General features: G+C 34.6%; 1 pseudogene; it reads left to right on the forward strand.

Moving 5' to 3' along the window:
- The first annotated feature begins 2,971 nt into the window (after positions 1-2,971).
- LOC104654277 lies at positions 2,972-12,079 on the forward strand (annotated as a pseudogene).
- Positions 12,080-13,049: the final 970 nt, after the last annotated feature.

Below are 13,049 nucleotides of genomic sequence, written 5' to 3' on the forward strand. Positions count from 1 at the left end.
AAGCTACCAGTGATGCATTTCTCCCAGACAACAAGCATTTTGTGCCAAATATCCAGCACTTCTCTGAAGATTGTTAATCTACCACCTTTCATAAAGTAAAATTCACATTCAACAGTTTACAGAATAAGGAAGAAAAACGGGAAAATAAATTGTACATTCCTTTTCCTTGGCAAGCAACCAGATTGCAGTATTGCAATTAGAATTTTCCCCAATATTAATTTTTTTAAGAAAGCAGATAGTTGTCTTGTAGAAGTTCCCATATTCTATTCTTGAAAATTTATTTCCTCATGATTAAGTTATGATTATACATTTTTGGCAAGAAACTATTGGTGAACTGTCTTGTATTGCATTGTGTCATGAGAAATGTGACATCAGGTTACCCCACTATTGTTGAGGTCAACTTTAATCACTTAAAGTGGTGAGTGCGAGATTTACATATCTCTTCATTGTAAAGATACATTTCTCTTTATAATAAATAGGTAAGAGGAAGGGTGCCATGAAAGGCACAATTTAAACAATTGAGTGTTGGGGTTGAGACTGAGGCAGAGAGACAAATTAGGCAATTGTTAGAATAATCCATGCAAGAAATTATCAGAGTCTAAAAGAGTGGTGCCAAGGTGGAATTGGGCAGAGAGAAAGAATTCCAGAGTTATAAAGTGGCTGAATCAACAGGACCTGTAGAGTGACTAGATATATGGGATAAAGCAAGATTTAAAGAATGTGGAAAGGAGCGTAAGCTAAGTACTAGGTTGGGGGTTGCAAGATGAAAATAGCGGATTTCTTTTTGGATCTTCTGAGTATGAGATTCTCTGAGGAATTGCCAATGTAAATATCAGTTAGATATCTCAAAGTAAAGGTGACTAAAATTTAAGAGGTTACTGTATACACTGTATATTTGCTTAACTTCCTTCTCTATCTTTCCTGATGGATTCCATTTCATGTTAATGGGTGATAATATTTTAATAACAATGCACACAAGTGATTTAGTCTGTGTTTGCAGCTCATGTTTATATGTATTTAGAAAGTTTATATTAAATAGCTATGAAGAGATCTCACCAATTTCCTTTGACGACCCATTGAACCAGCTCTATTTATTATAAAATTACCATTATGATGGAAATAGACTTTTAGTACTTAACGCTTCTTTTAAACTTTAAGTTCAGGGTTACATGGACAGGTTTATTACATAGGCAAACTTGTGTCTTGGGGGTTAGTTGTACAGGTTATTTTATCACCCAGGTATTAAGCCTAGTACCCGATAGTTATTTTTCCTCATCCTCTCCCTCCTCCCAATCTCCACCCTCTGCTAGGCCCCAGTGTATGTTATTCCCCCACTTGGAGTCCATGTATTCTCATCAATTAGCTCCCACATATGAGAACATGTAGTACTTGGTTTTTTGTTCCTGTGATGGTTTGCTAAGGATAATGGCCTCCAGCTCCATCTATGTTCCTGCAAAGGGCATTATCTCATTGTTTTTATGGCTGCATAGTATTCCATGGTGTATATGTACCACAGTTTCTTTATCCAGTCTATCACTGATGAGTTGATTCCATACCTTTGCTATTGTGAATAGTGCTGAAATGAACATATACGTTTATGTTACCTGACACTTTAAATGTTTGTTTGTGTTTCTACCACTTCATTGTCTTCTTAGATAAATCTATGCATACATGTTTATCACATTTTACACAAATAGAAGAATGTGCTATTCTTATTGATATCTGTATTGCAAGAATTAACAACAAATGGACATTTTATCTATTGTCTTATATCTCTTATTCTGTGGATGTTTCATACCGTTAATTCTAACAAAATGGCAAAACTTTCAAAATATATCATTCATTTAATGTAAACAAAGCTTGGAAAACACAACTGAGGAAAGAGGTTTGTTTTCTGATGACAGAGGTAGCTCAAATAAGGTGTTAATTATTATAAATTTTGGGACTTAAATTGCAGCCTAATCCATGAACTATTAAAACTCAGAACTTGTGTACTCAGTAACTTGAAATGGAATAGGGAGGGGCCCTTATGTCTTATTTGTACAATTTTCATCTCAGTCATTTTATTCTAGTGTCCTATGGTTTAATATTCACCTAATTTCAGAATTAAGTGTTCTGTGATGTTCAACAAATTTGTAATCTCGCTGAAGGTATAAATCCAGAATTTTACTGTTTCTAGAAAACAGTTTAATCACACTGTATATGTTGAAGTAGTCTAGAGTACATATTGACCACTTAACATTATCTTATTTAATAGTCATTACAATTTTTTGAGGTAAGCAGTGTAATCCTATATCAAAGACAAATAAATTGAGACTTAGGAGGTCTCAATAATTTACTGTATAACCAGTCAATCAGTAAAAAACAAAATGAAACAAACCTTGGTAGGTCTGCCTCACTCCCAAGGCTGCACTCTTCCCATTCTACCAGGTATCTTCAGTATGCCATGCCTTAAGAAATTTACTTACCTATATCAAATGGGTCCTATGATATGTGTTTGGACACATATCCAATAGCCAACTCTCCTCAGAAATCTCCAAGACAGTCCTACTTGTAGGGTAATGTCACATTCAGCCTCTCACTAATAGTTAATCTCTTAGTCTTGTGCTTTGTCATTAATGTTCCTCTGATTTTTACATTCTGCATTAGGCTAAGCATCAAAAGAATATGTAGTTTTTAAAAAAATAGATGTTCCTTTCTCACTCCTAACTATTCTTTATCAGTAAGATATTTTTCTTATACTAAAACATATCACACTTGTTTTAATGTAAGGATAATGTCTTGAAGTATTCAGTAATAAAATTACTTAATTTCTCAAATTTTAGCAATATTTTCCTAAATTTGGGCAATATTTGTGCTTCAGGAAGATATACCCTGTTTGGCTCATTATCTGGATTGTATCTTCGTCTTTGTAGTTTTCATCTGTGAAATCTCCAGTTGCAAGGACTGTGCATACTTCTTGTAATTCCCAATGTCTGGTGCTACCGTGGAGCCTATGAACTTCCAGTATCAGATGAGTCAGAGGCAGATTAAGACTGAAAGGTAGAGGGTCTTAAAACCAATAGACTAAGATCACAGATTTGATCATTCATCCCCAAGTTTAAGCGACTGTCTTAAGTAGCTGGCTTATGCTAGAGTCAACGGGGATAATGTATAACATATTTGGAGTTATTTATTAGTATTTATACAACCCTATAAGAAATAGGAAAGAATGAAAAGAAAAAGAAGACCATATCTATCAATAATTTATTGATGATCTGAACAGAAGTTGACAAAAACTCCACTGTCAGGTGGGAAGAGGTTTGTTAGGAAATTCAGAGAAATGCAGGGGCCTAGTTAAGATGCTTGTGAAGATACAATTTTTTTTTTTGGCAAATACACAATTTATAAATGTCAGTTTCACTCTGTATTATCAAGAACATAATTAATATTTTTATTAATATTCATTCAAGTAACACTCTGTATCTCTGTATCTTAGTTAAGTTAGAAAAGTGACTTTTTCCTCACATAATCCAGAATAATTTCAGTTTGTAGATATTAGTAGCTACTAAATTATGTTCTCATTGTAAAATAATAATATATAAGGGGCATGCATGAGAAAAAGTAAAGGAAGAATAAGGAAGCCAGGATAAGAGTTTGTTAAGTTAATTCTCATCATTTTGGTTTGGAATGTAAATATAAATGCTTCAAAATCTGACAGCTACCCTCAGCTCTACGATTAGCCGCTCTGTTTTCCTGCTAAGTCGGCAGATGCTTGTGTCTCAAACATGAGGCTCCTACTTGTAAGAAGTGCCAGAGAAGAGAAAACACTAGGTCGTCCATGTTCCCTAGCTAAACAGAGCTTTCATTTTGCTTGTTTCCAGAATGAGGCAAACTGGGAAGAAACTACGGAATAATGGATTGGATTTATGGGCATATATTAGTGGTTTGTAAATCATTATAAATCACTTGTCTCTTCATAAAGCCAATATGTTATGTAGAAATGAGCTATGGACAGGGGTTATATAGGAATATCTTTCACATCACCCACAGTAAGAAAGTCAAGCAGTTGATCTTTCACAATGGCATGTAATTCTGGCTGAAAGAAATGAGGGCCTATTTTTTGCCTCAATATTTTCTTGCAAAACAGGGACATACCATTCCAATTTGTTGCAGTAGGCAAAATTAAATTGGTAAGAGTTATTTCTTGGACTCTGTTTCTATTTTATCTGCCACTGAATCATTTAATTGTAGAAAGTTTATTTTATACTTAATCAGATTTTAGCTCCTAGATTATTGGGCTTTAAACTTTTAAGAGTTCTTATTTTTTCTCCTTATTAAAAACCTTGGCATGTTACCAGCACACTACATAAAAGAGGGCCACAGCAGCGCTTGCTCTCCCTGGAAAATTTTATTTGAAGCAAGTGGTAGGCATAATAAAATGTTCCTACAAGCTTAGAAAAGTTTAAACAATACACAGAACAAGTTTATTGTAAGTTTGCTTCCTAGGTTCAAGTTATGGTACCCTCCAACTACAGGCATTCTCTGCACCTTTAAGCATTCATAAATTTCATGAGAAAAACTATACTTCAGTGACTATTGCTCAGTTACCATACAAATAGGGACGATAGGTGTTTTTTCTTCCCATCTGCCATTATGGAATTAGTTAATGAATGCTGTAATAACATAGCATTTAGCAAATTTGAAGGATTTTTTTTTTTTCATGTTTACTACAGTTCCCTGTTTTATTGTCCAGGTAGAATCTACTCAGTTACAACTCTTTTAATCCTATTCATTACTGACAACCAGATTTCGGGCTGGCATCATACTCAGTGATGCTGTCCCTCCCATTGTTATTACAATGGGAAGCCTGTGGCTAGGTGATAGAGGGAGTAGCCTGTGAAATGTAACCCAGTACAGTACATTTTAGTTTGTTAGATGTGCTGCTTTGGTCTTTTGACAGTTGTTCTGGGAGTAAATAACATCTGCCATACAATTGGCTGGCAAAACTCATTTGTAGTATAATTAAACAGCCATCATTTTGTTAGAGCATAAACATGAAGATAAATAGTCCATGAATTAGCAAGTGCAACATCATTTGACAGCTCACAGCTAGACAGGCATAATATAGATTTTACATATATGCAGAGTGTCCTTGCCAAGACAGCTAACAAAATCAAAAGCACAATCAGTATCAAGAATTTTCAAACTGGAGGTGAGAGTGTTTGGACAGCCTTAGCAATCTCACTTTTGCCATATTTTGAGCCTCTTCCTTGATCTAGCATGGTGGCTGGTCCAGGTGGTCTTCTTCACCTTTAAGTTATATTTTAAAGGTTTTCATCTTTGGCAATTTCTTTTCTGGAATTGTCACCACCATTTCTTCATTAGAGCTAGAACAGAAACCAGAAGTCAACCCAATTTAGGTATTAGCCAAAGGTATTTATCTTCCTCCGAGGTGTCTGGTAAAGTAGTTTAATTTATGTAGAAAGGTCAGAAAGGAAGAAAAATCTTGTGGAAATTTATACTTTATTTTTGTGCTCTCTCCCAAATGGCTGAGAGGATTGCCTCTGAATAACAGGTAATTTAATGAAGGTTTTCAATTCACAGTCAGTTCTGTTTTATAAAGAACTGATTGTACATTGGAGTAGTGCTATCCTTTGCTGCTTGTCCTTTCCTCCCTTGGCTCATTGCCTTTGGACTGGTTTGCTGGACATTAGGAGTCTTGCTCTTAGAAGGGCAAAGGAATAAAATGGATACAATCTTCAGAGTATGGTTAGGAAGGAATGGTGAAGCCAATTGTCAGTGAATTTTGTATCCATATTGTCTCTACATGATTACTGAGCTCCATTTAAATGTAGATACGGGAATCTTTATATCACTGTTTCTTAAATGAGAAAAGGATCTATTTTATTCTTAGAATAGAATATAGTCAGTAGTCAATAAAATATATGTTGAGTAAAATAATAAATAAGTTAAATAACTTATTTCAAGTTGCTTGAAATACTATTACTGCATTGAAGATGAGACCTATGAAATTTAATGATTGTTAGCTATTAAATATAACTATTTTATTTCCATTGTTATGCTTTCCATCTTGTGTATCGCTACTGTTGATACTTACTGAGTGAGCACCTCTGCTGGATGAGTTATATAAATACTCCATTAATCTCTGCAAACATTTATTGTTTTAATTTTGTTTATGATAAAAATGTTATATTCCCAATTTCCATGATTAGTATTGATCAGATTGAGCTGCTCTATGCTGCAGTAACCAGTAACCTTAAAGATTCAGTGGCCTCATAATATTAAGTTTTTCTGTTTATGATCAGTTTTTATTATAAAACATTTGAGGGTCTGGTCCACATAGACTTTGGGAAAGCGAGCGGAGAATGACACCACCACCTTGGCACTGTATCATCTGGAGCATGAAAACCCCATAACCACAGTTTGCAGGGGAGGAGTGAGTGAGCTGGAGTGTTATGCACCAGATCTTTTATGCTTTGGCTTCAAAATGGCCCAGGTGACTTCCACTCACAGCCCATTGACCAAAAACCTGCCAAACAGCCCTGACTAATTTCAGGGGTGGGGAAGGTGGTGAGGGAATAGATGGAATGTGATGAGCACCACTGCCCCTGATACCACTGAGCACCACTGTTACCACTGAGATGGAATGTGATGAGCACCACTCCCCCTGATAAGCAAAGTTATGTCCCCTCTGGAACCAGATTAGACGACACAGTTGACATTGCTTAACAAAAATTGAAATTCTTTTTTTTTTTTTTTTTTTTTTTTTTTTTTGAGACGGAGTCTTGCTCTGCCACCCAGGCTGGAGTGCAGTGGCCGGCTCTCAGCTCACTGCAAGCTCCGCCTCCCGGGTTCACGCCATTCTCCTGTCTCAGTCTCCCGAGTAGCTGGGACTACAGGCGCCCGCCTCGTCGCCCGGCTAGTTTTTTGTATTTTTTAGTAGAGACGGGGTTTCACCGTATTAGCCAGGATGGTCTCGATCTCCTGACCTCATGATCCGCCCGTCTCGGCCTCCCAAAGTGCTGGGATTACAGGCTTGAGCCACCGCGCCCGGCCAAAAATTGAAATTCTAAATCCAGAAATTCACATTGCAATAGAACTTGAAACACACTGAAAGACACTACAGAAGAAAAATTAACATACATTATCATAAAGTAGAATTTATCAAGAGCAGGAAGATTGAGTCAACATTTGAAATTGATCAATATAACCTACCAAAGAATAGAATAACATAGAACAATCATATGGCCATACTAATAAATCTATAAAAAGCTTTTGATAAAATTTTAACAGTACCTTCATGATTAAAAATTGTTAGGTAACAACCCCATCAAAAAGTGGGCAAAGGATATGAACAGACACTTCTCAAAAGGAGACATTTATGTGGCCAAAAAAAATATGGAAAAAAAGCTGATTAGCACTGGCCACTAGAGAAAATCAAAACCACAATGAGATACCATCTCACACCAGTTACAATGGCAATCATTAAAAAGTCAGGAAACAACAGATGCTGGAGAGGATGTGGAGAAATAGGAATGCTCTTACACTGTTGGTGGGAGTGTAAATTAGTTCAACCATTTTGGAAGACAGTGTGGCGATTCCTCAAGGATCTAGAACCACAAATACGACTTGACCCAGCGATCCCATTACTGGCTCTATACCCAAAGGATTATAAATCATTCTACTATAAAGACACATGCACACGTATGTTTATTGTGGCACTGTTCACAATAACAAAGACTTGGAACCAACCCAAATGTCCATCAATGACAGACTGAATAAAGAAAATGTGGCACATATACACCATAGAATACTATGCAGCCATAAAAAGGATGAGTTCATGTCTTTTTCAGGGACATGGATAAAGCTGGAAATCATCATTCTCAGAAAGCTAGCACAGGAACAGAAATCCAAACACCACATGTTCTCACTCATAAGTGGGAGCTGAAAAATGGGAACACATGGACACAGGGAGGGGAACGTTACACACCGGACCTGTCAGGGGGTGGGGGGCCAGGGGAGGGATAGCATTAGGAGAAATACCTAATGTAGAGAATGGGTTGATGGGTGCAGCAAACCACCATGGCACGTGTATACCAATGTAACAAACCTGCACTTTCTGCACATGTGCCCCAGAACTTAGAGTATAAGAAAAAAATTTTTTTTTAATTGTTAGCAAACTAAAACTAGAAGGCAACCTCCTCAATTTGATGAAGGGTATCTGCAAAAATAAACAGCTGATGTCACATTTAATAATGAAATATTAAATGCTTTAACCCAAGATTGGAAAAAAGATAAATAATTGCCCTCTTTTACTACTTATATTTAACACTGTGCTATAATAAGGGTCATGCTCAGCAGATGGAGGCAGAAAAAATTACAAAAGAAATACAGTTTGGAAAATAAAAGCAAAAATGTTTTTATTTACAGACAATATGATTGTTTCTGTGAAAAATTCTAGATGCTAACAAATCCTAAAGCATAAATTTGGTAAGGTCCCAAGATGTGAAATCAGTGTACAAAAGCCATTTGCATTCCTGCATACTAGCAAAAAATAGTTGGAACATAAAATCTTAAAAATATGCCATCAAGAACATGAAACACTGTGCTTAGGCATAATATTTAAAATATCTATAAAATCTATACAGTGAACACTACAGTAAAATGTTAAGGGCAATTAAAGATCTAACAATGAGATATACCAAGGTCATGAATTAGAAGACTTGATTTTGTGAAGATTTGTCTATCATTGAATTTACCTGTAGACTCAAGGCAATTTGACTTGAAATCCTAACATTATTTTGAAAATTGTTTCTAAAATTTATAGAAATACAAAAAACCTAGAATAGCCAAAACAGACTTGAATAACAGAACAAAGTTGCATTACTTTAACTGCCTAAATTTTAAGTCTGAAGTAACAGTACGTGATATACTTATGAACAGACAAACAGATCAATAGAACAGAACAGAGATTCTGTACACAGGCAAGAAACCAAGGTAATTCAATGGAGAAAGAAGAATAGTTTCAGTAACTAGTGTTGGAATAACTGGTATCCAAATATAAAGGCCAAAACTGTCTTTCTAAAACAAAACCTAAGAATAATTTCATGAATTTGGAGTAGGTAAAGACATTTTAGAAAGAATATAAAAAATATAGAAAAGTGATAATATGGATTCCACTCAAAATAAATACTTCTATGCATCAAACATTTTGTTAAAACAATGAAAAAGCAAGACACAAGTTTGAAGAAATATTCGCAATATGTATTTTGAAGGATTTGTTATCAATATATAAAAATTACTTTTCTATATCAATAGTGACTTAGATAATCCCAAATAAATTTACAAGAAATTTTGTAAAGGAAGGTATACAAATCCCAGTAAGTTCATAAATATAAATAGTATGAAGAAAATGCAATTTATTCCCTACTACAATATACTTTCTCACACCAAATACAGTGTCTCAAATTCAAAAGACTGACAACCACAAATTATGATGATGGTGTATAATGAACAGGGACCATACTATAATGGTGGTGGTAATATAAAATAGACCAACCACTCTGGACAATTCTTCATCAGTTTCTCAAGATAAACACACATGTAGATTGTGAGCCAGAAATTTCACATCTTAATATTTATCTGGGAAAAAGGAACACATATGGTGCACAAAAAGAATTGTACAAAAATGTTTATCACAACTTTGTATGAATAGTCCATTAGTTATTGCTGAGTAGATTTTCTCCTTAATGAACTTTTGATTGTTGAATTGCAAAAATACTATTTTGAGTGAATGAAACCAGACAGAATAGAGTACACTCCCTATGACTCCATTCATGTGCAGTTCAAAAGAAGGTAAAACATATATATTGATTGAAATCAGTACAATGGTTGCCTGCCTGTCATATTTTGATTGGGAGTAACTATAGAAGTGAATACATTCTTTAAAGCTCATTGAATTGAACTCTTAAGATCTGTGTGTTTCAGTGTATATAAATTTTACCCAAATAAAGAGACTAATTCAGGAAATATGTATATCTATACCTATGTATCTATACATATCTCAAATACTGTTTGAGTTTATTTTTCTTTTTAAGCAAAATGTAATAGAATAAATAGTTTGCTGGCAAACAGAAAAACAAAACAAGCAAACAAACAAAACCCAAAAACCTCTCTGGATATGTTGTGAGATTAATGACAAGCACAATAAACTATTAACACAACAATGGCACATGACATGAAGATTAAAAGTAATATTACATCACAATCTACTGGTGCAACTGTCAACATGAGAACCATTTCTTATGTATAGAATCATTTGTGTATCCATTTCCAAAACACTTGGTGAGAAATTGAATGATTAAGATTTTAGAACTGGTGAGAGAAAAAAAGCTATGGCCTAAAAAATATATATAATTTCTGGTTTAGGGCTTCAATTAAAAAACAAAAAACAAAACAAAACAAAACAAAAAAAAAAAAAAAAAAAAAAAAAAAAAAAAAAAAAAAAAACATGCGAAGTGCTATTCCTCAACATGGCTGTAGAAAAATTTAACTGAAGCAAGTGCAATGAGTGAGATCAGGCAAAACTGCAGTAAATACACACTCACCATAACTATAACTTAGTCCAAAAGGAGTAACAATCCTCTATACAAGGTAAATGAGGTGAAATGAGAAAGTTGATGACCTGTGTTTTATAATATATATATATAAAGTATATATATTTTTATATATAAGTATATATTTATTATATATAAAATAAAAAATTTACTTGATATTTTGACAAACCCACCCTTAATTCCTTAGGTTAATTTCTGTGTTAATTTTTACATTACTAATGATTGTACTGCTATAGCTAAATCAACTGAATATCAGTTTATGTAGTGTTGCTCAAAAGATGTATAAATAGCAAGCTCTATGATTACCTAAAAACAAGCTTTTTAAAATAAAGGAAGAAAGCAACAATGTTCCAGATGAATGGCACAGGGCAAAACACATATAACAAAACATATTTAGACAGAGTATCAGGTGCCCTTCAGTTTCTCTTATAAAGACAAAATGCTTGAGGAAGATCTTGAGAAAACCCTCCCTCCCTCTAAACGATTAGCTCCAACATCGTGTCAGATGTTACAACTGATATGAAAGATAAATGCTTTTAGGCAAAAGTAAAAATCTTATCTACAAAGCAACATAGCAAAATCTGTAGTGACTTTTGTAGAAAACTCTCTTTTCTGATGGTAATATTCTTTAGTATACATCCAGGATAGACTAAATTGAAACAATATTTCTGATACAATAGCAATCCTTTCATATGCTCTTACTAAATATTACAAAACTCCAAAAAATACATAAATATCCCTTGTACCATGCATTATGCACCAGTTTGGGGCTGCCTGATAAAGTCATGGCTACTATTTTAACAATTAAACATTGCACCTCACAAGTTCCGCCATCTATACACAGTGAATGCACACAATGGTGAGGGCTCCTGAGAGATGGCAAGCTAACTCTAAATTGAAAAGTTTGTGGTGGAGTGTCTCCAAATTAAAGAGAGGGGACCATAACTTTCAACAGTGAAGTCAAGACAGATGTAAATAAGATTGAGGCATTTATTGAAGAAGTCTTAAGCCCTCCCACATACGTCAAGCCTTCACCAAAACATCCAGAATCAAATACTGCTGGAATGGACATCTTTGCCAAATTCTCTGCATATATCAAGAATTCCAGGCCAGAGGCTAATGAAGTACTGGAGAGGGGTCTCCTGAAAACCCTGCAGAAAACTGGATGAATATCTGGATTCTCCTCTCTCTGATGAAATTGATGAAAATACTGTGGAGGACATTAAGTTTTCTAGATGTAAATTTCTAGAAAATGTAATGACATTAGCTAATTGCAACCTGCTGCCAAAACTGCATAGTGTCAAGGTAGTGGCCAAAAAAAATCACAACTTTGATATTCCAGAAGAAATGACAGATACCTAACTAATGCATACAGTGGGGATGAGTTCACCAATACTTGTCCCAGTGATAAAGAGGTTGAAATAGCATATAGTGATGTAGCCAAAAGACTCGCCAAGTAAAGTCGCATTTATGAAAGAGATGTGTTCATGTCTTGCTCTAAGAATTTGCTTTTCCTAACAGGCTACTCCTCTTCCTATAGGGTAAAAATTGTATTTTGCATGAACATGCAGTTATTGAAGATTAGGCTCAAAGATAGACAAGGTATAGTAGTTATCTTAAAATATATACTCCTAAGTAGTATTATTTTAAAATCATTTTATCCCTCTAAATGTTCGAGGAAGGCATGTCTCTTGTGATTTTGATGAAGACAGAATTATTTTACTCTGTAGAAAGACAGATACTACATTATCAGGGAAGTCAGTCAAATGAAATGGAAATTGGTAAATGGTCAAAAGCTAGCTAGTAAAAAGGATGATCCAACAACATGCTTTAACCCCATTGTGTGTTTGTGGAAAGACCATAGCTTAAAATCTTGAGAAATTTGGGACATAAAAGTTTTCATGGTAGAAAGTTCATGGAATACAAGAATTGACATTATGGAAATAATCTGATTTTATTTTTACAGCTAACAAATCCATTCCCCTTCATTTAAACACCTTTTGTGTTTTACTTCAGTGAAGAGATTGTAGTCTGAATGGAAAGTCTGTTTTCCAAGGGATTCTGAGAAATTTTTGTATTCAAGAGTTGGAAAGCTGTCTTCCATTCTAGTTGATAAAAATTCCCTTTTTTGATGTAGATGCAGATTTTCTATACAGTTCTGTTGTCTTCTTTTACTAGGACTGCTAACTTTCGTGATAAAACTCAAATACGATTTTATTTCTTGATAATTTTGGCTTTCACAATTTATCTTTAAAGCCTTGAGCAGTCTGTATACAATTAAGAGATTTCTGACATTTATTCTTACCCTAAGTGGATCGGCTCTAGGATTTAGGCATGTTAACTTACTTCTGCTGTGTTTTGAATCTCTCCAGAGTTGCATGAAGGTATTTCTGTGTACTTTAACCCATTTAGAAAATATCTACAAAGTAG

Source organism: Rhinopithecus roxellana, chromosome 16, assembly GCF_007565055.1.
Source record: "Rhinopithecus roxellana isolate Shanxi Qingling chromosome 16, ASM756505v1, whole genome shotgun sequence".
Classification (NCBI taxonomy): domain Eukaryota; kingdom Metazoa; phylum Chordata; class Mammalia; order Primates; family Cercopithecidae; genus Rhinopithecus; species Rhinopithecus roxellana.